The sequence below is a fragment of the Xenopus laevis genome, chromosome 6L (assembly GCF_017654675.1).
Source record: "Xenopus laevis strain J_2021 chromosome 6L, Xenopus_laevis_v10.1, whole genome shotgun sequence".
NCBI lineage: Eukaryota > Metazoa > Chordata > Amphibia > Anura > Pipidae > Xenopus > Xenopus laevis.
The window spans coordinates 11095341-11122541 of NC_054381.1; the positions used below are offsets into that span (position 1 = coordinate 11095341).

Genomic DNA, 27201 nt, shown 5'->3' on the forward strand with positions numbered 1-27201 from the left:
AAATCCCCCCTCCCGGTTCCCTTTCTGCGCTCAGCTTGAGAAACAGGGAAAAGGTCTTGGAAAGGGTTTGGGAATAGTTTCCATTCATCAGGCAGCCGAGATGAGATAGTTGTGCGGCTGTCGCTGGCCGGAGCTTTCCTGTCTGTAATTACACACATATCCTGTCTGACAGAGACATAACGGCCTTGCATGGGGCCAATGGGCCACTATTCAAATAGAAAATAAGCAATAGAAAACTTCTCTTGTGCTGTGAGCACTCTATAAAATGCTAAAACATTAGGTTATTGGCATTTATATATGAGTTGTGATTGAGCATATGGACCATACAATGCCCAGTCTTTTGTGTTACAGGGGAAATGTCTCATTTCAACACAGGCTGTGCCCTCTTATCCGCTCCTTCTCTTCCTATGGGTAGAACTCCTTCACGATAATTATACAAGCCATCCGAAATCAAAAAGCCTCTAAAGGGGTGGGGCTAACTAGAAAGTGGGTGGGGTTTCCTGAGGATCAGGGAGTGTCTGTGTATAACTGGGTGTGGCCTATGCGAAGAGAGCGGCCAAACCTCAAAGGGGTGGTTCACCTTTATGTTAATGGGATTCTGTCATGATTTTTATAGTGTAGTTTTTATTTCTAAATTAAACTGCAAATAATTGACTCTACAATATAAAATTGAATTCCTGAACCAACAAGTGTATTTTTTTAGTTGTAATATTGGTGTGCAGGTGCATCTCAGGTCATTTTGCCTGGTCATGTGCTTTCAGAAAGAGCCAGCACTTTAGGATGGAACTGCTTTCTGGCAGGCTGTTGTTTCTCCTAATCAATGTAACTGAATGTGTCTCAGTGGGACCTGGATTTTACTATTAAGTGCTGTTCTTAAATCTAACAGGCAGCTGTTATCTTGTGTTAGGAGCAGGGCCATTCTAATCTTTTCATTTCCCCCTTTCAATTCCCTTTCAGCAGGATTGACCAAGCACAAATATAATTTCCCTTGCCTCAGAAATACACCGTTTTTGTTCCAAACATGAGTTAAAAATTTCCTGTGCAAAGAAACAAAAACAAAACTAACTTTAAAAAAACTTCCTTTGTAAATGTTGGCAACGTTTCAAAGCGATCTTTCAATACAGCGCTGTTAGAAGGCAAACAGATTTCCCATTGGATCTGTGGTTTACACCACCAGCGAGCAGGAAAAAAACATTTATAAGCATAAAAAATGCACATTTTAGAATAAGCAAAACTGAAAGGGGTTATTCACCTTTTAGTTAACTTTGAGTATGATGTAGAGAGTGATATTCTGAGATAATCTTTCATTATTTGTCTTTATATTTAGCTTTTTTATTCAGCAGCTCTCCAGTTTGCAATTTCAGCAGCCTGGTCGCTAGGGTTCAAATTCCCCTAGCAACCATGCACTGATTTAAATAAAAGACTGGAATATGAATAGGAGAGGCCTGAATAGAAAGATGAGGAATAGAAAGTAGCCATAACAATAAATGTGTAGCCTTACAGAGCATTTGTCTTTTAGAGGGGGTCTGTGACCCCCTTTTGAAATCTGGAAAGAGTCAGAAGAGAAGAGAAAATCATTTTTAAGAAATTATTAAAAATAAATAAATACTGGTACTGAAGACAAGATGAAAAGTTGCTTAGAACTGGCCATTCTAGAACAAAATAAAAGTTAACTTAAAGGTGAACTGCCCATTTAAAAGATCATTAATCAAAACCACGAAGAATAAAAAGAACATTTACCCTAAAGGATAACTAAACCCTTAAAATAAATATTGCTAAAAATGTCATATTTTATATAGTGAACTTATTGCACGAGGCTAAAGTTTGAGCTTGTCAATAGCAGCAATGATCCAGGACTTCAAACTTGTCACAGGGGGTCACCATCTTGGAAAGTGTCTGTGACACTCACATGCTCAGTGGGCTCTGATTGGCTGTTGAGAAGCTAAGCTTAGGGCTCGTCACTAATTATCCAGCAGAAAATGAGCTTCCCCTGTAATATAAACTGATGCTACAGATTTGCTGATTATTAAATTCTGATGCTAATTGCACTGGTTTCTGTGCTGCCATGTAGTAATTATCTGTATTAATTACTAATCAGCCTTATATTGTGACATTTCTATTCTATGTGTACTGTATATTGTGAGTGGCTCCCTAAGCTCAGTAAGTGACAGCAGCACAGAGCATGTGCAGTGAATCAGCAGAAAAGAAGATGGGGAGCTACTGGGGCATCTTTGGAGACACAGATCTTTACTGCTAAAGGGCTGTGGTTGCCTTGGGCTGGTACAGAAGCACAAAACATAATGTACAACATTTCTAGCTACTTCTTTAGTTAGGCTTTAGTTCTCCTTTAAAGAGGAGAATGGGAGAAGAGTTCAGGCATATACACAAGTGCGTCCTGAGCCTTGACCTGAGGGATGTGATGGATGAAACTTCAGGAAACATGAGCTCGACAAGGTCATCGGCCAGCGAAAGTGTTTTTGTTTTGCTTTATTTTCCACCCTTTAAGAAATCTGCTCCTTTGTCCTGATTATAACAAATACCTCCCAACTGTCCCGTTTTCTGTGGGACAGTCCTGATTTTGACAGCTCAGCACGCAGCCCCGGGTTTCTTACTGAAATATCCCGACTTTCTCTTTGATCTCCTGCACTGACGCCAGAAAAAGATACAAAGTTTCTTATAGGTATCACTTCTACAATACTTTTTGTATTTGTTTGTTTTTTTATTTGTTATTGAAACTTAATTAAAATAAGAGGCTTTTTGGCAGAGAGCCCAGAACAGTCAGCGCCTACACTCGGATGCTTTTGTAACTATTTAAGATAAGCAAAGAAACAATTGGAACTATTTAAGATAAGCAGGTCTCTTGGGAGAACTGAGACTTACGGCTTAAAGAGCAATTCACTTATTAAACATTGCACTAAAACTCCCAGAAATGTGTTTGATAACCTGCCAAATTTTGTAAAATGGACATGCTAATTAGGGGGTGTGGCCACAACATGGGAGTGGACAAAAAGTTTTTTTCCCTCTTCTGGTTTTTCAAATGTTGGGAGGTATGATAACACAGCGACGCTCTACATGTTGCAATAGTAATAGTAATGTAATAGTAATAGCTGACTGAGGATGATGGGAAATTCCGTGTTTCAGTAGTTACAGGGTTAGAGCTAAATAATTATTTGCGTGTGATTTTCTAGGACAATTATGGGCCGTTTTGATGTGCACCACAAATCTGAGTTTCCTATGACAATCCCTGGAAACAAATACAGCCGTCCTTCATTTTTTCTGAAATATTCACAAATTGTGGATGTTTCTCTGTGGTTCCTTTTATAGTCAATGTATTTTATTTTTCGGGCACAGCTTTTCCCAGGATGCCTTGCGGCATTACAGCCATAGTTGGATTGAACAACTTCCCTGTCGGAGTCTCCCCGTGGAATATGTTGTACCAGAAGGAGTGCCAGCCAACAATTGCCCTTATGACTTAACCGGCAGTTGGGTGATTGGAATAGGAAACCATAGGAAGTGTGCAAGTTACTCACAAGGGCTCTCTTAGGAACGCCGGGATAATACGCTGCTTCTCCGTGCCGTCAGCAGTTTCCTGAGAAGGATCAACCATGAATCCTTGACTAGTTTTTTTCAGATTATTTTTAGCATGTCTTCTAAAACTGCCATTTAAAGGGGAACTGGACTCAACAAAATCTATTGCTAATATTCCACTATGAGGATGGGTAACCCAAGTATAAAAACACAATGGAGGTGGAAATAAAGGGCTAAGTAACCTAAGTAACACATTCTCTCATTATTTTGGTTCCCTAGCTCTGCCATTCAGAAGACTTCCTGTCCACTCAATGGGGAACTGCAGTCTGATAACAAGGAATTGCTGCTAGAAACAAGTACGGCCCTCATCAGGGCATTCTATTTTAGTGAGCCTGACTCACACACTGCCGAGGACAAATCTAAACCCAGGTTAGGGCTAATCTAAAAAATTAGATTACAAGAATATAATCCCTTCACCCTTTGTTGTGACTGTTTTGTTGGCATATATTTTGTTAACACCAGCTTACAAGTAAAATATCTATTTTTTAAAAACAATAAAAGGAGACAGTCCTATAAGACAACACTTCCCCTTTGGTCGTGGAATATAATGAGAAGTGAAAGGAGACCCCCCTTCCCCTAAATAGCTGGGCCTAGAGAAGCCGCCTGCGGGTTGATATCATCATAAAGTCTGTTTTGGAAGACGCAGTGGGAAGGGAAAGTCTCACCACCTACCAGAGAAAGGGGAATTCTTGCGCTTACAAGGACATCCTGCGGGGGAGAACACATAGAGGGACGGGAATCTCCCGGATTTTGCCAAATAATCTGCAGGTTGGCTTTTGCTACATTGTTTTAGAAGTCAGAAACACGCAGAGAAACGGAAGAGACCAGCAAATACTTCTTTAAGTTGTGCACCTTTAAGAGAACTTTTAGTACGATGTAGAGACTAATATTCTGAGACGTTTTGCATTTGGTTTTAATTTTTTATTATTTGTGTTTTTTGAGTTATTTAGCTTTTTATTCAGCAGCTCTCCATTTTGTAATTTCAGCCATCTGGTTGCTAGGGTCCAAATTACCCTAGCAACCATGCATTGATTTGAATAAGAGACTGGAGTATGAATAGGAGAGGCCTGAATAGTAAGATGAGTAATAAAAAGTAGGGATGCACCGAATCCAGGATTCGGGCTTTTTCAGCAGGATTCAGATTCGGCTGAATCTTTCTGGCCGGCCGAAACGAATCTTAATTTGTATATGCAAATTAATGACAGGGAGGCAAATCGCATGAGTTTTTGTCGCAAAACAAGGAAGTAAAAAATGTTTTCCCATCCTTAATTTGCATATGCAAATTAGGATTCGGTTCGGTATTCGGCTTTCGCGAAGGATTCTGGGGTTTGGCCGAACCCATCCAATCCATAGTGCATCTCTAATAAAAAGTAGCAATAACAATACATTTATTAGAGCATTTATATTTTAGATGGGGGTCAGTGACCCCCCCCCATTTAAACAATGCTGAAAAAGGCAGAATCCTGGCCAATTCTCAAACCAAATCCTGGATTCAGTTCATTCCTACTTCTATGTACATCATATTGGAAAGTTGCTTAGGTCTACATTTTCTTTAGACAAAATGTTATTTTTGGGTTTATATCCCCTTTTAAAAAAAAAATATTTCCCTGGCATAAAGGGGTTTTATTTAATAGTGTAGTCCGTGCCTCCGAGGCAAATGTCTGTTTGTTGGGCTATTTGCTTTCCTGTACATGGAGCCAACGCTGTTCTTTCCCAGAGACGCAGTGGAAGTTCTGGGTCGCGCACATCCAGGTTCTTCCTGCAGAGGTAAATACCTCGTCGTTCCCACACACGGCACCTATTCCTGGCCCATAAACGTGAGCCCCAGAAAGCCTTGGTCTGTGCCAAAGCTTTTGTGAATAATAATTTACACGAGAAGGGAAATGATGCGGGAAGGATCCCCTGCTCTAATCCTGCATTTCCCATTCAATTCACTGCTGAATAAATGTGGCTTATCTTTAGCAAAACAAACCACAGCAAACTGAGCAACATTTTGATTGCTTCGCAGGGTTTCTATGCATACCTCCCAACTGTCCCCTTTTTTCGTGGAACAGTCCTGATTTTGACAGCTCAACCTGCAGTCCTGGATTGTTACTGAAATGTCCCGACTCTCTCTTTGATCTCCTGCTAGGGTTGCCACCTGAACATACACCTTACATAACCCACAATGCATTGCACTGTGATGTTCTGTTCCTTATTGAGATCACATGTGCAGGGAATTGTGGGGTTTGGAGGATGCAGGCTAAGGACAGATGACTGTTGATACAACAGTAGTCAGTCAGCTCAGGAAAGTAGTCAGACAGATCAGCAGGAGAGCAGGGGGCTAGGTCCCGTGGAGATTCAGGGAGAGTCGCCCGTCAATAAATCGCCTCTTCTTCGGGCGACTAATCTCCCCGAACTCCCCGACTAATCTTCCCGCTAGTTAGAATGTAAATGGCACTCGGAGTGCTTCGTTTTCCGAAGTTGCCTCACAAGGAAACTTCAGGCGACTTCGGAAAACGAAGTCCCGCTGGTGACTTACATTCTAGCCGTCGGGAAGGCAGTTCGGGGAGATTAGTCGCCCGAAGTAGAGACGATTTGTCACCAGGCGACTAAATCTCCCCGAATCTCCATGTGTCTCTCTTCCCTAAAACTCGACCTTTGCTAAATAATCCCCGTAGTGTTTTTCCTATGGATGCACCGAATCCACTATTTTGGATTCGGCCGAGTCCGAATCCTGCAGAAAAAGGCCGAATCCTGAACCGAATCCTGGATTCGGTGCATCCCTAGTTTTTTCAGGTAAACATTTCACTGTGAAAGCTAAACAGGCAATTTGGCCTTAGAATTGCAAGTCGTTGCCATTCTTGTAATAGTAAAGACCTAAAAAGTACAAGAATGCGGGGAAGAATGCAGTCTGCGTGTCATACCTTATAAAGAAGTGCTGCACTGTGGGAACCGACTCATGCCACCCCACCTCCACAAACACACAGATACACACTGGCAGGGAAAAGCCTAATAAAAGAGTGTCACCTGGGTTTGGGAAAGCTCCGTTATATTTTTTTGATAGCAAATCTCACTTCCTTTTTCTTAAAATCCTTAACTTCGAACAGCAGCAAAATATGTTTTTGGTTTTTAGAAACCACAAATTTCTCTAGAAAAATAGACAGCGAAACGTGACATTGTGTCCAATCACTTACCATAGTAGACAATTGTTATCGCAACAAATACGGCACGACCGCACTACAGAAAACTACAAAAGCATGGGAGCCCTGCAGTGCTGGTGTTAGTGCTGGTGTTAGTGCTGGTGTTAGTGCTGGTGTTAGTGCTGGTGTTAGTGCTGGTGTTAGTGCTGGTGTTAGTGCCCGGGGACACCCGTATCCTGCCCCTCCATATGCAGAAGTGCCATCATCGCACAACTCTTGGCCTGAAAGAATACAAAGCAATGCCAGGAGCAATTTGAGGATGGCAAGGTACATTATGGGCTCTTTTGCACTTATTTTTTGCACCCTTAGTAAGGTGTCAAATTTTAAATTCATTAGCATTCATGTGAATTTTTTTTAAATTCGAATATACTCACAATTCGAGCAGGAGGTTATTTAAGAAAGGATTTGAATGGCTAATATTCAATCAAATGGTTCTGACCCGAAAATTCGAATCGTATTCGATTCGTACAAATCAAATTTTTCTCTCGAAAAAAACTTGAATGTCAGGAAGGCTTTAAAGGAGAAGATTATTTAACCAGTATGTGCTACATTTAAAGGCTTACCGCTGTAAACGTGGGGCCCGGGTGCAAACGCCCTAGACCTTCAGCAAGGGGAGTCAAACACCAGAAAACTTCAAAAGAGGCTGGCACAAGCCTGGACCCACGAAATAGTGGTTGTAAAAGAGTTAAAAAAGCTTACAATTATTTTCCATAACTAAGAAACAGGCCTGACGCGTTTCGTGTCTACCAAGGACACTTACTCATAGGCTAAACATTTACATACACAGAATTTAATAGAGAAATGGCCAATGGGAGATGAGTGGGTGGAGCCACTCGATATGACAGTTGAAGAAAAAACTACAAATCCCAGAATCCAATGAGAATGAGTTGCTATCCTAAACAAACAGAGAGAGATTCTAGAGTTTCTTAAATGGTAAAACATTCTACAGAATAAATATAGCATTCTAGCTTGCACTATTGCAGCTAATCCATTGGCAATAAATTGCTTCCGTAGCTTTCCTTCTCCTTTAACATCTCCAAATGGCTCAACGGACTTGTACATGAACCCGGCAGGTTTTAGGTGGCGAATATTCAAATTAGGACTGTTTCCATGGTCGAGAGGTGATAAATGGAAGATTCAAATAGGGAGATTCAAATTCGAATGTGTGAATTTTGACACTCGGAAATTCTAATTTACTATTCGACCCTTGATAAATCTGCCCCTTACTGAAACATTTTTATATATATTTTTGTTCCCCCACAGGACTTTCTCCCCCAAAAATTTCAAAACTGCTCGCCTGCCGGGAGGTGATGGAAATCGTTATGATTTATGGGAAAACTGTAGCCGGGTTGCCGCCATTCCGTCAAAATTTCCACGAGAAAGTCGGAGAAAAACAAATATATTGACACTAAGGCGATTTATCTGGTATAGGAGACTCTGGCTGTGCCAAATAAACTTTGTTTCCAAAGGAAGTAAATTGGCAAATAATATTTTTTAATTTTTCATATTGTTCCCCCCCCAAATTTTAGTAAATTTGGCTGCCCCACATAAATCTTTTCCTTAGCTATCTATGATTTAGTGATGGGCAGGCCAGGACTTTCCCAAACCTAACCCACCCTTTACCCATGCCCCCTGTGATGATGTCAGAGGTAGGTTACATATAGGTACTTATGTCATCAGAGAGGGCGGTTATAGGCGAAGTCACCACCAGGGAGTCAACTACATGGAAGCCACAACCTGCCAACAGCTAGAGTTATCTGTCAGCCCCATTCCATCTTTGATTTCAGGAACTACAACTCCCAGCATCACAACAGCCAATGGCTGGCATGCTGGGAAATGTAAAAAAACTGCTATTGGCTGAAAGTCATTGCGTTGGACCTAAGTGCCTAGAAATGCCAAATATGATGGATAGTTACAAATATGGATGGTGTAGAGGCAAAGGGTGATTTTCTTTTTTTTTTTTATGTTTTCAGTGGAAGGGAATTTCCAATTTACTGCAATGAATAGATAACAAAAAATAGAGTAAACAAGTACATTTTCCTGAAAATATTTAGCTCAGTAGTTACATACTACATTACTGAATAATGACTGTAACACATTAACCTTTCATCTGAGCAACAAACTGATGCAGGAATGGGATGCAAATGCTTACAAGTAGTGATGGGCGATTGTACTCGCCTGGCGCAAATTCGTGGGCAATTTCAATGTTTCGCCACTGGCAAATAAATGAGCGAAATTGCAGCAAGCTCCAATGACTTCAATGCTATTGGATTAAATATGCGCGCACGTCAAATTGATGCCAGCGTCAAAACTCGCGTTTCATGAATTTTTCATAGTTTCGCAAATTTCGCGGGAAATTCTCGAATTTTTTGTGAAACGGGACAAATTCGCTCATCAAAGGTTTTTGCCACGGATGAGAGAGAGAGAGAGAGAGAGAGAGAGAGAGAGAGAGAGAGAGAGAGAGAGAGAGAGAGAGAGAGAGAGAGAGAGAATAAAGTACCCAATCTTGTAAAATATAAGGATATTATAAGTTACAGAGGAGTTTCATGATCATATAAAAGTACGAGGCCGAAGGCTGAACTCCGAGGTAACTTCTAATATCCTCATATTTTGCAACTGGGGGTACTTTATTTATTATAATACACAAATTTCAATGAGTCATGTGACAGAAAGATCAGAACTCATCGTTTATACCGTACACACATTTTGAGTCCAGCACCCACTCAATGAAATGTGGTGCCTACAGAGTGTGAGTAGGTATTAGCACCTATTCAGCACCTATTCAGACCAACCCACACAAGACATTATTTGTGCACACCTGTCTAAAAGAATATCGGGGTGAACATTGCTCAGGATCAGTGTTAGGGTATGGCAGAGAAGGCTATTTGATAAGGACCTCTTGGTTAAAGATATTTTTTTAGCCATGAGCCTCATTCAGATGTAAGAAGAGTCAGGGAGCAACATAAGCATGAAAAAAGTTCCTAGGGTGCAAATAAGACTTGTGATTGACTATTTGGTAGTCCTTATGTGGACTGAGCTACAGGAGGTTCTGTTTGACAGTACAGTCACCTTCTTGCTCTAGCCTGACTTACCCCATCTTGTTTTACTGCTGCCATCTTGCTCTTTTACCAACTGTACCTTCAGCAGGGCAAGGCAGTGACAGTAGAGCAAGTGGTAATAGTAAAACATGATGACAGAAGCAGAACAAGACTGTGACAGTAGAACAAGAAGGTGACTGTAGAACACTTGGCCTACAGCCACCTTCTTGCTTTACTATGACCATCTATCTCTTCTTACCCCATATTGTTCTACTGCTGCCATCTTGCTCTTTAACCAAATGTTAAAGAGCAGGGCAAGATGGTGACAGTAGAACAAGATGGTGATAGTAGAGTATCTTGACCCAACAGCCACCTTCTCGCTCTACTATGACCATCGAGTTCTTCTTACCCCATCTTGTTCTACTGCTGCCATCTTGCTCTTTTACCAGCTGTACCTTCCACAGGGCAAGATGGTGATTGTAGAGCAAGATGGTCATCTTACAGCAAGATGGTCACAGTAGGGCAAGATGGCAGAAGTAGAACAAGACGGTGACAATAGAGCAAGGTGGAAACAGTAGAGCATCTTGACCTACAGCCACCTTCTTGCTCTACTATGACCATCTTACTGTTCTTACCCATCTTGTTCTACTGCTGCCATCTTGTTCTTTTACCTACTGTACCTTCAGCAGGGCCAGACAGCGGCAGTAAAGCAAAATGTTCACAGTGGAGCAAGATGGGCATAGTAAAGAAAGATGGCAGAAGCAGAGCAAGATGGCGAACGAGACAGTGACAATACAGTAAGATGGTGATAGTAGGACAGGATGGTGACCACAGGCAATCCAGTGACCATAGAGCAAGATGGTGATAGTAGGCAAGACGGTGACAGTAGAACAAAATAACAACAGTAGAGCAAGACAATGACAGTCGGGCAAGATGACAACAACAGAGAAAGAAGGGGTCAGTATGATGGTGACAGCAGAGCAAGATGATATCAGAGGGGAATGTTGATGACACGGCAACTATATTTCAGTGTTGTCGCCCTTCAATTATCACTGCTCCACAACACCCAGCACCCACCAATTCGTAAAGGCCCCGCACCATGAAAGCATCATCTACAGTATAAAGCTATATCTGACAATGCGTAATAACTGCTACATACTCCCAGCAATTGCATCAACAATCTGCAGCCACATCCCACTTTTCAGCTGTGAAACTGCAACTCCCACCATTTATCTGCATCCACCGGAAGTTGTAGATGTATTCATCTCTCACTGTGCCTTAAACTCCTGGAGTCTCTCAAAGATGGCTGCTTTGTTTGCTGTCTAGAACTGAGATATCACCGAAGTAAAATGCGATGAAAGTGGAACTATATTTTACCCTTTTGTGCAGCAAAGTCGCTGCAGCTGTGCAAAGTCCCTCAGCCTGGACATGTCCTAGTCATATTAGCCACGGCAGAATAAAAAGTGACTTTACCTATTGTGTTAGATACATCCCTCATACGGGTCGCTCTATTGGCTCTGCTGGTACATCAATCCAATTCACTTTCTGTCCCAAAACTTCTTGTGAGCAAAATAACATTCTTTGCTAAATAAATGATTTACAAGAAACACATTCTTTAAATGAGAAAAGTATTTGTGGAATTTTGCGTTTTACTTTAAACCTCCTACATTTTTTTTTTTCGCTTTCTTTCCATCGCTGACGTCACATTGGAGCATTATTAACCCTTCTCACTCAGGCAGGGGGAGAGTTGATAAAGTCATAAGTAATGGCATGCGAGAGAGAGGGCACAATGGTAACGAGGGGAACTGGGAAATTTATTTTTAATATATATTTTGTGATTTTAATTAAAGAGGTAGCCTGCCTTTAAGTTAACTTTTAGTATGTTACAGAATGGCCAATTCTTAGAAACTTTTCAATTGATCTTCATTTTTTATCTTTTATAGTTTATTAATTATTTGCCTCCTTCTTCCGACTCTTTCCAGCTTTCAAATCGGGGTCACTGACCCCGCCTACAAATAAATGCTCCGTAAACGTATAGTGATTACTGCGTTTTGTTACTCATCTTTCTATTCAGATTCAATTCAATTCATGGTTGCTAGGCTAATTTGGACCATGGCAACCAGATTGCTGAAACTGCAAACTGAAGAGCTGCTGAATAAAACGCTAATTAACACAAAAACCATAAATAATAAAAAATGAAAACCAATTGTAAATTGTCTCAGAATATCCCTCTCTACATCCTACTAAAGGTTAACTCAAAGGCGAGCAACCCCTTTAATGTTATTTGCCTTTAAATACATAACACCATTAGTGCCAATACATTTATAAAGATAAAACATATTCTGCAAGTATTTCGAAATAAACAGTATCCAGAGTTGTGTCCTGGCCCACTGGTGTCCCCTGTCCCTTTTAGGTGGTTCTCCCATCATAAACTCACTGGTTAGTTATATAAAGGGAGGAGAACTATTAATATGACCAGGTTTAGGGACCAGAAACCAGAAAGCTCACGCTCTAAATGGGGGCTGATCCCTTTGAATTCAGAATAACGGATATTTGTGATCCTTCGCGAAAGATTCGGCCGAATTATGCAAATTAAGGGTGGGAAGGGGAAAACATTTTTAACTTCCTTGTTTTGTGACAAAAAGTCATGCGATTTCTCTCCCTGACCCTAATTTGCATATGCAAATTTGGATTCGGATTTGGTTCGGATGGGCAGAAGCATTCAGCTGAATCCTGCTGAAAAAGGCCAAATCCTGGGCGAATCCCGAACCGAATCCTGGGTTTGGTGCATCCCTAGTTTTTATAGACACGCGCCTCTCGCCCCGCCCCTTTTGTGAGGTCATCAGCAGGGCGGGGCGGGTCTATAAAAGAGACCCGGAAGTCGGACTTGGGCGGGTAAAAGCCCGACCGGCACATCACTAACAGATATGTACAGGTTTGCCAATCCAATAAACCATAGCGTGGCAAAGGCGGAGCTCCCCCGTCTCCTGGTGTGTCGAGTGTACAGGCACGAAACGCGTTAGTTTGCACACCCACTGCTGTACTATTAACATACCTCCCAACATTTTGGAAGTAAAAAGAGGGACAAAAAATTTTTTTTACGCACGAAGCACAGCAATTTTTGACCACACCCCTTTCTGTGGCCACACCCCCTAATTACCATGCTTGTTTTAAAAAATTTGGCAGGTTATGAAAGTTTGAAACTATTTCTCCTTATCTAAACTGTGTTTTTGTGTCTCAAAATTGTTACAAAGTATCTTATTTGCACCTGTTAGCTGTTCTGGGCTCTCTGCTAAAAGCCAATTAAGTGAGAAACTTTGTTTCTTTTTCTGGCTGTTCAGTGCAGAGAAAAGAGGGACTTTCCAGTACAAATGAGGGACTGCGGGTTGACCTGTCAAAAGAGGGACTGTCCCTCCGAAAAAGGGACAGTTGGGAGGTATGTATTAATATGTGTGCTTTAATAAAACCTACTTTATTATATATATTAGAATGGCTCCTATGTCCTGTTCAGAGCTCAGAAGCGAGTGAGATATTGTGCATGTACAGGTTTGCCACCTGGAAACATGGGGTCCCATAAGCCCACCCAGGGTTGGACTGGAGCATTGGGGGCCCACCAGGTTTGCAACCGCAAGGGCCCTTCTAGCAGTCACTGGGGTCCCCCTTTCAAATTTCCAAACAACCCTCTCCGCACCCCTCGTCGGAGCACATGCATGAACACCGGCACACCGCACATTGTGGCACATCTTGTGGCCCGTTCGGGGGAGTCGGTCTGGTCCAACCCTGAGCCCACCTGGTCAAACCCCTAGGGGGTTATTTACTAAAATCCAAATTTATCTCCTATTTTATTTTAAAAAAAAGAAACAAAAACATTACCAAACTCCCATGCTCAATTTGATCTTATTTATTAATAAAATTACCCAAATTAATTGGATAGTGGAAAAACTCGATAAAAATTTTTCAGGCTTTTTTCCCTGAATCGCTCAAATTTTTCGAGTTTTTGCCCCAAAACCTGAAAAAGTCGCATTTTCAGGCTAAGCCCAGTGCAGACCACAAAATCTTCAAATTGAGAAAGTTAAGCCCAACAAGAAAAATTTGAGGTTAAGTAAATAACCCCCTAGTCTGGCAAATACTTCCCCCCCCCCAATTTTTTAACAGCAAGCCACACCTTTTAAAGTCAGTCAGGCCCAGTCAGACTCCTGCCTGATGTTGGCCCTGGAAGTGAGTACATCTATGGTTCCTTCAAAAAGATCTGATTGGGTGATTCTGTGCCCCTGAACAGCCAGTCACAGTGACCCCTGCAGCAGCCATCGATCATTTCCAAAATGTATTTACAGACTATACTATTGTCCCATGCGCAGGCAAGGAATTACATAACCTCACCGGCCTTATCATAAAGAAGCCCCTTTCCTTTGCTGATGGTTAAATCTCCACTCAATCAATAACCCAACAAAGTTCAGCTGGACACGCTTGTACCAAGTCCGTGTAACACATGCAAATCCCATTATTTATAGCAATACACGATGTACTGCCAAACACAAGCCATAAAAATAAAGCTGGGATTGGGACAACGCTGTAACATTAATAAGAAAAAGATTTTATGTGCAAAATCTGTTATAGGCGATTTTTCCATGCTCTGACCTTTTGTGCTGCAGGAAGAAAAAAAGAGCTGAAGTCCAAAATCATTCAAATCCTGTAGGATCTGTGCGGCCAGGGGCAGGAGGTGCCAGTTTTGGGTGTTGCTCTGCTGCAGGTGTGATTGGTTGGCTTGTAAACAGCTTAAAGGGGTGCTTCACCTTTAAATTAACTTTATTGTATTTTATTCTATTTTATAGAATGGCTAATTCTAAGCAACATTTCAGTTGGCCTTCATTTTTTCTTTTTTTCTTTTTATAGTTTTTGAATTATTTGCCTTCTTCTTCTGACTCAGTTTTCAAATGGTGGTCGCTGACCCCATCTAAAAAAAACAAATGCTGTGTAAGGCTACAAATTATTGCTACTTTTCATTACTCATCTTTCTATTCAGGCCTCTCCTATTCATATTCCAGTCTCTTATTCAAATCAGTGCATGGTTACTAGGGTAATTTGGACCCTAGCAACCAGATTACTGAAACTGCAAACTGGAGAGCTGCTGAATAAAAAGCTAAATTAGTCAAAAACCACAAATAATAAAAATAAAAACCAATCAAATCCACACTGGGGGGGGATCAAGAAAGAGTTTTTCTGCAGCTGACATTTTACAATATTGACTGCAACATTTTCTGGTCGCCGGTTATTCTTTTTTTGTTTTAGTTGACTCATTTGTTATTAAAGCTGATGAATGCGATGTTTCGTCAGAGAGGAGATTCCCCCGGCGGTGCCAGAAGGTAGAAAACAACAGCACACGTGTAAGAGAGATGTTCCCCCAGGGGTTAAATTTGTGAATCAGGGATCCCCTCTCTAGGGTGGGTACTACACTCAGTTTGCAGTTTCATCTGGTTGCTAGGGTCCAAATTACCCTAGAAACCCTGAACTGACCTGAATAAGAGACTGGAATATGAACAGGAGAGGGACTGAATAGAAAACGAATCATGAAAAGTAGCAATAACAAAAACATTTGTAGCCTTACAGAGCATTTGTTTTTTCTATGGGGTCGGTGACCCCCATTAGAAAGCTGGAAAGAGTCAGAAGAAGGCAAATCATTTTTAAAAAAAAAAAAAGTATAAAAAAGAAATAATGAAGACCAATTGAAAAGTTGCTTAGAACTGGCCATTTTATAACATAGCAATAAGTGAATCACCCCTTTAATACAACTCCCTGTACCCAGTACACTGCAGTAGTTCAACTACAACAACAACTGCATCATTTCAAGCTGAAAGTCTTTGTTGTTAAACTGGGTCAGTAGCTGCTGATGAGCCATGGGTATATGTGACGCTGGTAATTATTATTATAATAACACGTAGCAAAGACCCTCCAGCTCATGGCGTATACCCGGATACCCTCCAGCCACACAAAGCACTTCTCCACCACACCACTGGGTGGCAGAGAACATTTTTAACTGCCCCCCCCCCGTTACAGATAATTGACTGTGTTTCCTCTCTGCTTAAAGGGGTTGTTCACCCTTGAGTTAACTGTTAGTATGATGTAGAGAGGGATAGTCTGAGACAATTTGCAATTGGTTTTCATTTTTTATTATTTGTGGTTTTTGACTTATTTAGCTTTTTATTCCGCAGCTCTCCAGTTTGCAATTTCAGCAATCTGGTTGCTAGGGTTCAAATTACTATAGCAACCATGCACTGATTTGAATGAGAATATGTAATATTCATAGGGGAGGGTCTGAATAGAAAGAGGAGTAATAAAAAGAAGCAATAACAATAAGGGGCAGATTCACATACTGCCATATCCATATACTGCAACTGTTTATTCTGGTAATTCTGCTATATCCACATACTGCCATATCCATATACTGCAACTGTTTATTCTGGTAATTCTGCTATATCCACATACTGCCATATCCATATACTGCAACTGTTTATTCTGGTAATTCTGCTATATCCACATACTGCCATATCCATATACTGCAACTGTTTATTCTGGTAATTCTGCTATATCCACATACTGCCATATCCATATACTGCAACTGTTTATTCTGGTAATTCTGCTATATCCACATACTGCCATATCCATATACTGCAACTGTTTATTCTGGTAATTCTGCTATATCCCTACTTGTATTTGTTAACCCCAATAACTTTTGTCTGTCAGGCCTATTCTACTTTAGTTCTTTGATAAATATCTAAAGCACACATCTGTGTCCCCTCCTCAGTGAACAAGAGATATTTTTATAGCCCCAAACCTGGTTCTGGTGTCTGTAAAACTCTGCCCTTTGCTAGCTATTTAATTGATTAATTGATTAATTAGGCTCTGGTTTTCCCAATCAGCTACATATAAATTCAGACCCAGTATTGGGGATGGCACTCGTGTCTGGGGCATGGCACGAGTGCTAACCTTTCCCAAGTGCTTAGAAATGACAGTTAAACAAGACAGTTGGACAAGGCATTGACAAGGCAAAAGGAACCGGACTCCCCTGCAATCATCAGTGAACCATCTGGGATAAGAAGAAAACAGATTTGTTTGTACCTGCTAGTTTGTTACTTCTTATTCCAAACATGCTTTATCCTGCATTTCTCCTCCTTTCACTCTCATGCTTCATAAAACATTTTTCACTACCTCCTCCGGCAAGTCCCACTTCTATACAAATCTCAGCCTCTGTACTCTCCTCTCCTTCCCTCTCCACACATGAAGTTTATAAAGTACTCTGTTTAGCTATTCCACAAAACTCCTCCTTTTCATACAAACGAAGGACTTATAAATCCCACTCACACTTAGTCTTTCTTTCCTTTCTATTGCTGGCAGCTGGGGACATTTCCCCAAACCCTGGCCCTTACCCCATCCCAGTTATATCACGACCACGAGCTCCTTCTCTCCGGAGCAAATTCCAACAGTACAGAACACTTACTCCTATACCCAAAAACCCAGTTAATCTTTCCTGTGCTCTCTGGAACGCCAGATCTGTCTGCAACAAGCTCACCGCTATACACGACCATTTCATTGCAAATTCCTTTAACCTACTCGCACTTACTGAAACCTGGCTTTCTCCTACTGACACCGCCTCACCTGCTGCCCTGTCCTATGGGGGCCTACACCTTACTCATACTCCCAGACCTGGTAACAGACCTGGAGGTGGGGTGGGTTTGCTTCTCTCTCCCCGCTGTACTTTTAAAGTTCTTCCACCTGTTCCCTCTTTATCATTCTCCTCATTTGAGGCTCACTGCATTAGGCTCTTTTCTCCGGTTTCACTCTGCATTGCTGTTATATATCGACCACCAGGACCAACTGCACAATTTCTGGACAACTTTGCTGCCTGGCTTCCTTACTTTCTTTCATCTAACATACCATCCATCATATTAGGTGACTTTAATATACCCGTTAACAACATTAACAACTCTTCTGTCTCTAAACTTCTTTCACTAACCTCCTCCCTAGGCTTATCTTTGTGCTCAGACTCCCCCTCTCACTCCAATGGTAATGCTCTGGATCTCATATTTACCAGACTCTGTTCAACCACCAATTTTACTAACTCACCATTTCCCCTCTCTGATCACAATATGCTCACATTTCAACTCTCACTAACTCCCTCCTCACCCCCTGCTATTCCCCAAACACGTACTTACCGTGACTTGCAAGCTATAGACGTGTCACATCTCTCTTCTTCCTTTGACTCTCTTCACTCTAATATCTCAGCCATCTCATGTCCTAATGTGGCTACCTCTGTCTACTATAGTACTCTCACCACTGCCCTAAATGAGCTTGCTCCTATAAAAACTAAACGTTCTCGACCCAAGCCACTTCAACCTTGGCATACTGCTCATACAAAAGCGCTCCAAAGACACTCACGTGCACTTGAGCGTCGCTGGCGCAAATCCCGTTCAGAATCAGACTTTTGGAGCTACAAATCTGCCCTGCGCTCCTTTAACACCAGCCTCTTCCAAGCCAAACAAACATACTTTACTTCACTCATTAACTCCCTTTCTAAAAAACCAGCACAACTTTTCTCCACCTTTAACACTCTCCTTTCCCCTTCTCCACCCCCTCCATGCACATCTGTCTCTGCTCAAGATATTGCTGAGCACTTCAAAAACAAAATTGACACTATCAGAAGGGACATTACACTACTCAACCCCCCTAGACTTCCACCACCCTCCCTCCACACTCCCCAGTCCCTCCTGTGCTCCTTCACCCCTGTCACTGATGAGGAAGTCTCAAAGCTTCTGGCCTCTTCTCACCTTACCACCTGCCCGCTTGATCCAATTCCCTCAAAACTTCTCCGCAATACCAATCCGTGTCTAATCAAAGCCTTAACTCACCTATTTAATCTTTCCCTCTCAACTGGACTGTTTCCTTCTCAACTAAAACATGCTCTTGTCACCCCCATTCTGAAAAAACCCTCTCTTGATCCCTCCAATCTTAACAACCTCCGACCTATCTCTCTGCTACCTTTCATCTCTAAACTACTTGAGCGCCTAGTCTACAACCGACTTACCTCATTCCTCTCTGACAATAACCTGCTGGACCCCCTACAATCTGGTTTTAAGCCACAACACTCCACGGAAACTGCCCTGACTCGACTGACTAATGACCTTTTAACCGCTAAAGCCAACAATCACTTCTCACTACTAATACTGCTTGATCTCTCAGCCGCATTTGACACTGTAGATCACCCTCTCCTCCTCCAGTCCCTCCAGTCACTTGGCCTTCGTGACACAGCCCTGTCCTGGTTCTCTTCTTACATCACCAATCGTTCCTTCAGTGTCTCCTACAATGGAGTAGCATCTTCTCCCCTACCTCTTTCTGTTGGAGTTCCCCAAGGCTCTGTCCTGGGACCATTACTATTCTCCCTCTATACTTCCTCCCTTGGCAAATTAATAAATTCTTATGGTTTCCACTACCACCTCTATGCTGACGATACTCAGATCTATCTCTCATCTCCTGACCTCAACCCAGAACTCCTAACTCGCGTCTCCTCCTGCCTGTCCGCTATCTCTACCTGGATGTCACAACGCTACCTTAAATTAAACCTCTCTAAAACTGAAATGGTTCTCTTTCCTCCAACTAACACCAGTAGCATCCCCGAAGTATCCATCATAGTTAACAATTCCACTATCACCCCCTCTCCCCAGGCCCGGTGCCTTGGGGTTATCCTAGATTCTGCCCTGTCATTCACTCCTCATATCCAGTCACTTATTAAATCTTGTCACTTCCACCTAAAGAACATATCCAAAATACGATCATTTATCACCCAAGACGCTGCCAAAATTCTTATTCACTCTCTCATCATATCGCGTCTAGACTACTGTAACTCTCTTTTAATTGGCCTCCCCCTCCAGAGACTGTCACCTCTCCAGTCCATAATGAACACTGCTGCGAGGCTCATACACCTCAGCAACCGCTCCTCCTCTGCCTCGCCATTCTGTCAATCCCTGCACTGGCTTCCGTTACCTTTCAGAATCAAATTCAAATTAATGACACTGACTTTCAAAGCACTTCATAACTCTGCCCCACCCTACATCTCTGAACTCATCTCTATATACTCACCCACTCGCTTACTACGCTCCTCTACTGACCTGCTACTCAACTCTTCTCTCATTACCTCCTCACATGCTCGCATTCAAGACTTTGCAAGGGCTGCACCCCTCCTCTGGAACGCTCTCCCACGGTCTGTCCGACTTTCTCCCAACCTTTCTACTTTCAAGAAATCTCTGAAAACGCACTTCTTTCGAGAAGCCTACCCTCACTCTGCTTAACTACCAAACGCAATACCACATTTCTCACCCACTCAATTCGATCTTGCCCACTCCCACACCTTGCGTATTACTCCCTTCCCTTTAGACTGTATGCCTATGCATAGGGCCTTCCTCACCTTTTTGTACCTGTATTGATTGTGATGTTTGTTACTCCATATATTCTATGTATGTAATTCATGTGATGTAGTTGTATAATCACATTTACTTTACAGTGCTACGCAATATGTTGGCGCTATATAAATACATGTTAATAATAATAATAATAAAATTTATCAAGGGTCGAAGTGAATTCGAGGGAATTTTCGAAGTAAAAAAATTCGAAATTCAAAGTAATTTTTTGGATACTTTGAATTTACTTTGACTTCGACTCAAAGTAAAAACGTTCAAATATTCGACTATTCGACCATTCGATAATCTAAGTACTGTCTCTTTAAAAAAAACTTCGACTTCAATAGTTCGCCAAATTAAACCTGCCGAAGTGCTATGTTAGCCTATCGGGAACTTCTAATGCATGTTTCTACGTTTTTTGTAGTCTAAGTAAAATCGTTTGATCGATCAATGAAATCGTTCGAATCGTTAGATTTGAACAATTTAATTGTTCGTTTGAAGATTTTACTTTGACCGCAAAAGGGTAAAATACAATACAGGGTACAATAAAAACTTCGACTTCGATATTCAAAGTCGAAGTATAGCCATGCGATGGTCGGATTTCAAAGTATATTTCACTTCGAAATTCGACCTTTGATAAATCTGCCCCTAACTATTAAAGGAGTTGTTTACCTTTTAGTGTGATGTAGAGAGTGATAGTCTAAGACAATTTGCAATTGGTTTTTGTTTTTATTATTTGTGGTTTTTGAGTTATTTAGCTTTTTATTCAGCAGCTCTCCAGTTTGTAATTTCAACAATGTGGTTGCTAGGGTCCAAATTACCATTTGAATGAGAATGGAATATGAATAGGAGAGACCTGAATAGAAAGATGAGAAATAAAAAGTAGCAATAACAATATATTTGTAGCCTTACAGAGCATTTGGTTTTTTTAGATGGGGTCAGTGACCCCCATTTGAAAGCTGGAAAGAGTCAGAAGAAGAAGACAAATAATTCAAAAACGATTCAAAATAAATAATGAAGACCAATTGAAAAGTTGCTTAGAATTGGCCATTCTATAACATACTAAAAGTTAACCTAAGTCTAGCCTCTCAGGATTGGCTGTCGACTCTGTGAGTTGACAGAGAGCAGTTTACGACCAATGGGGGTCACTGAGTGTGTGTACACAAACCTTTACTTTCGCTCACACCCCCATCTGTATGCATACTAAGCTTTCCACCTCACCCATTTAAACTGGATACTTCTATGGTTATGGGATCTGGAAACCCGCTCGGAATTACAGAAAGCCCCTCTCCCATAGACTCCATTTTATTCAAATAATCCAAATTTTTAAAACTGATTTCCTTATTCTGTGTAATAATAAAACAGTAGCTTGTACTTGATCCCAACGAAGATATAATTAATCCTTATTGGAGGCAAAACCAGCCTGTTGGGTTTATACAATGTTTACATGATTTTCTAGTAGATTTAAAGTATGAAGATCCAATTTATGGAAAGATCTGTTATCCTTAAACCCCAGGCCCCGAGCATTCTGGCTAACAGGTCCCATACCTGTATATATATGTGTGTGTGTGTGTGTGTGTGTATGTATGTATATGTATATGTATATGTATGTATGTATATATATGTGTATCTGTGTATTATATATATATATATATATATATATATATATATATATATATATATATATATATATATATATATATATATATATATATATATATATATACACAAAAGCCATGAATATCTTGTAAATTATATCCTTAGAAATGGTGAGTTCTGATGTCATCAGTTATAAACGGTGAGTTCTGATGTCATTTTTGTCACATGACTCACTAAAACTTGAGTATAATAATAAATAAAGTACCCCCAGTTGCAAAATATAAGGATATTAGAAGTAACCTCGGAGTTCCATGACCTGTATAAAAACACTCGGCCTCGTGTTTTTATATGGTCATGAAACTCCCCGGTAACTTATAATATCCTTATATTTTACAAGAGGGGGTACTTTATTCACTATATATATTGGCCAAGTTAGCAACGCATTGTGCATGGCTCCACAGTGACCAGTTCAGACTGCAGCGCAACTAGTGCTACACTCCTTCAACTTCACTCACCAGGTGTATGTCAGACAGGTAATGTCAACGGCATTTCCTATAATGTTCTAATTCAAACACTTACAAAAGTAGACCCACGCACTGTGAATGTCATATCAAAAACATATCATGTGGTTAACGGTCTGTTAAACATACAATATGTTTTTGATAGTGCGTCAGTGTGCTTTTGTACATTTAAAAAATAAATAAATAAAAGCAAGACACTACAGTATCTGATAGGCACTTGCATTCCTGCTGCAACAACTCTGGGCTGATAATTGTAGAGGTCTCTGTTCAAGTTGCCATAGGGTATAACACACTAGTATGCACCACCTGATAGCAATCCATCCAACCAAATGTAAGGATTTATGCAACAACGTGTGCTGTGTGTGACTTCCCCCATAAGCTTCAAGCTAACCAGTAGCACCAGCACCGAAAATAAAATCATTTAAAGGGGTTGTTCACCTTTGAGTTAACGGTTAGTATGATGTAGAGAGTGACATTCTAAGACAATTTGCAATTGGTTTTCATTTTTTATTATTTGTGGTTTTTGAGTTATTTAGCTTTTTATTCAGCAACTCTCCAGTTTACAATTTCAGCCATCTGGTTGCTAGGGTCCAAATTCTCTTAACAACCATGCACTGATTTGAATAAGAGACTGGAATAGGAATAGGAGAGGCCTGAATAGAAAGATGAGTAATAAAAAGTAGCAATAACAATACATTTGTAGCCTTACAGAGCATTTGTTTTTTAGATGGGGTCAGTGACCCCCGTTCTAAAGCTGGAAAGAGTCAGAAGAAGAAGGCAAATAATTTAAAAACTATTAAAAATAAATAATGAAGATTAATTAAAAAGTTGCTTAGAGTTGGCCATTCTATAACATACTAAAAGTTAACTCAAAGGGATCGTTCACCTTTGAGTTAATGGTTAGTTTGATGTACAGAGTGATATTCTGAGACAATTTGCAATTGGTTTTCATTTTTTATTCCAGTTATTTAGCTTTTTATTCAGCAGCTCTTAAGTTTGCAGTTTTAATAATCTCGTTGCTAGGGTCCAAATTACCCTAGCAACCACACATTGATTTGAGCAAGAGACTGGAATGTGAATAGGAGAGGCCTGAATAGAAAAGTAATAAAAAGTAGCAATAAGAATACGTTTGTAGCCTTACAGAGCATTTGTTTTGTTTTTTAGACGGGGTCAGTGACCCCCGTTTGAAAGCTGGAAAGAGTCAGAAGTAAAAGGCAAATAATTAAAAAACTATAAAAAAAAACAAATAATGAAGACCAATTGAAAAGTTGCTTCGAATTAACCGTTCTATAAGGTGAAGGGCCCCTGTGGCCCTAAAGATACATTGAGAAATAAATTGCACAAAGTTTGTTGTCACTTACCCTTCCCTGGAGATTGTTGGTGCAGAATCCTGCAGAGAGATCAGCTGGGGGTTACACTACTGATCCAGTATAAATCCTGCCCTGGGAAGGGAATGTTGAAGGATCAGAGAAAGGATTCCTGGGATCAGTTGGGGGAATCCTGCCCTGGGAAGGGAAATCCTTGTATCAGCGGTGGAATCTTGCCCCGGGGTATCCCAACAGCTGACAGCCCATTCCCGGCGACTCCTTCGTAAAACGCGACCCCGCAAACTGCAGCTCCCCCACCGCCAGTCCACGGTCTGAGCTCGGAGTTTCAGAGACAAGTTTCCCCAGAACGTGAGAAAAAGCCGAAGTGTAAAGGAACCAGAGCCGCTGTCAGCACTGCTCCCCCTCCTCCTCCTCCTTCTCGCAGCAGGAAAGGGGCTGACACTGTCCGGCTGTAGCCGCTGTACTTCCCTTGTCATGTATCCGCCGCGCCACCTAGTGTCCGCAGCCTGCAAACGCACCCAATGCGCTCATTCATCTTCATTCTACGTCATCATTTCCTTTTTTCTACGTCACGATTTCCTTTTTTGTTTTATCAACCTTATAAAGAAATAATCAGCCTGAGGGACTTTTAGTAAAGCTGGACCTGCTGCAGCCTACTCACATATGCCTGCAATAATAGATTGTAAGCTCTTCATTTTTGTTTTTTTTATTCTCTAAAGGGATGGCTCACCGTCAAGTTCATTTTTAGTATGTTGTAGAATGGCCAGTTCTAAGCAACGTTTCAATTGGACTTCATTATTTATTTTTTTATACCTTTTGAACTAACTGCGTTCTTCTTCTGACTCTCTCCAGCCTGACCCCATTTAAAAAACAAATGCTCTGCAAGGCTACAAGTGTATTGTTACTGCTACTTTTTATTGCTCATCTTTCTATTCAGTCCCTCTCCAGTATCTCATTTAAATCAATGCATGGATGCTAGGATTTTTGGACCCTAGCAACCAGATGGCTGAAATTGCAAACTGGAGAGGTGCTGAATAAAAAGCTAAATAAGTCAAAAACCACAAATAATAAAAAATGAAAACTAATTGCAAATTGTCCCAGAATATCATTCTCTACATCCTACTAAAAGTTAATTTAAAGGTGACCATATTTATTAAATGATTGTCAAACACCTGTTTATTATATAGTGAATAAATACCCCCTCTTGTTAATTATAAGGATTTTATAAGTTACTGAGGAGTTTCATGACCATATAAAAACACGAGGCCATGGAACCCCGAGGTAACTTCTAATATCCTCATATTTTGCAACAGGGGGTACTTTATTTATTATAATACACATAATTTCAGTGAGTCATGTGACAGAAATGACATCACTACTCACCATGTATAACCGATGACGTCACTATTCACCATTTATAATGATGTAATTTACACGATATTCATGGCTTTTGTGTATTATAAACAACTGTACATCACTGTGTTGCTTCTGGTCCATTCTGATGCTGATCATAGTCTGGCGCCTGTAACTATTCCAATTAGTGATAAGCGAAATTTTTCACCAAGTTTCCCTGTGAAAATGACGCCCACAGACTCCAATGGACGATAAAATGTTTTCAAATTATTTTTTTTTGTCGTTTTTGAGTTAGCTTTTTATTCAGCTCTCCTGTTTGCGTTTCCAGCAATCTGTTGCTAGGGTCCAAATAACCCTAGCAGCCATGCACTGATTTGAATAAAATAATGGAATATAAAGAAAAGAAGCCTTGAATAGAAAAACGAGTAATAATAAGTAGCGATAACTATATATTTGTAGCCTTACAGAGCTTGTTTTTTAGATGGGGTCAGTGACCCCCATTTTTAAGATGGAAAGTGTCAGAAGAAGACAAGTAATTAAAAAAAAAATTATAAAAGAAAAAGTGAAGAACAATTGAAAAGTTGCTCAGAATTGCCCATTCTATAACATACTAAAAGGTGACCCACCCTTTTAAGAGCTCTTAAATCCAGAACCATTGGACCCTACTTACACTTTGACTCTCCCATTGGATTCTGGGATGTAGAACTTGGGAAGTAACCGAAGATGGGCAACTTGTAAATGATATGATTCAAATCCCTTCTCATGTGTCTCATTACAAAGTAGCTCAGTGTTAGCTCACCTAGCAACAACCAAACTGGTTACTCTCATTGGCTACTTGCCCAGTCCTTCCCCTCTGTAGCCACCAGTATCCCCCACTCATGTGAGTTTAAATAAAGCTTCTTGGCAGGTCTGGAGACTTTGTTTAAAGAACAAGGAATGTTAAACTTAAGAAGTAGGTAGAAATTTTGTCGTGATGTTTTGTGCTTCTGTACCAGCCCAAGGCAACCACAGCCCTTTAGCAGTAAAGATCTGTGTCTCCAAAGATGCCCCAGTAGCTCCCCATCTTCTTTTCTGCTGACTCACTGCACATGCTCTGTGCTGCTGTCACTTACTGAGCTTAGGGACCCACTCACAATATACAGTACACATAGAATAGAAATGTCACAATATAAGGCTGATTAGTAATTAATACAGATAATTACTACATGGCAGCACAGAAACCAGTGCAATTAGCATCAGAATTTAATAATCAGCAAACCTGTAGCATCAGCTTATATTACAGACCAACCTCATTTTCTGCTGGATAATTAGTGACGACCCCTAAGCTTAGCTTCTGAACAGCTTGTCTATTTTTGTTATAATTTTTAAAATATTTGCCTTCTTCTTCTTCTGACTGTCCAGCTTTCAAATGAGGGTCACTGACCCCATCCAAAAAAATGTTTTGCAAGGCTACAAATTTATTTGAGCAGCATTACTTTGAGGGTTTACTGGTGTATTTATATAGACCTTTCTGATATAGGCCTTTACTTAGTTTTAGCCTTTCCTTCTCCTTTAAAGGTAAAAGACTGGTTTTGCAAGGCTACATATTTATTTTATTGCTACTTTTTATTACTCATCTTTCTTCTGAGAAGATACACATACATGCTTTCAAAGAGAAAAATACTCATATTTCTATTCAGGCCTCTTCTATTCATATTTCAGTCTCTTGTCAAATCAGTGCATGGTTGCTAGGGTCATTTGGATCCTAGCAACCAGATAACTGAGATCGCAAACTGGAGAGCTGCTGAATAAAAAGATAAATGAGTCAAAAACCACAAATAATAAAAACCAATCTCAAATGGTCTCAGAATATCACTCTCTACGTCATACTAAAAATTACTTTAAAGGTTAACAACATCTTTAATTTCATGCTTTGAACAGCAAGGAAATGAAGTTGGATAAAGGTATAGGATCCATTATCGAGAAACCCATTACGCAGAAAGCTCCGCATTACAGACGACCGTGTCTCCCATAGACTCCATTTGAATCAAATAATTCACAATTTTCAAAAACTATTTGCTTTTTCTCTGTAATAATAAAACAGGAGCTTGTACTTGATCCCAACGAAGTATTGGAGGCAAAACCAGCCTATTAGGTTTATTTAA

At 40.6% G+C, this 27201-nt stretch overlaps 1 protein-coding gene across 1 annotated transcript in view; it reads right to left on the minus strand.

Annotated features, from left to right (window-relative positions):
* map3k22.L (mitogen-activated protein kinase kinase kinase 22 L homeolog) overlaps positions 1 to 24129 on the minus strand; it is a gene marked incomplete at its 5' end in the record, with an annotated part of 99193 nt that extends 75064 nt beyond the window's left edge. The window contains 1 exon segment of the mRNA NM_001095819.1: positions 23738 to 24129.
* Between the last annotated feature and the right edge of the window lie 3072 nt (positions 24130 to 27201).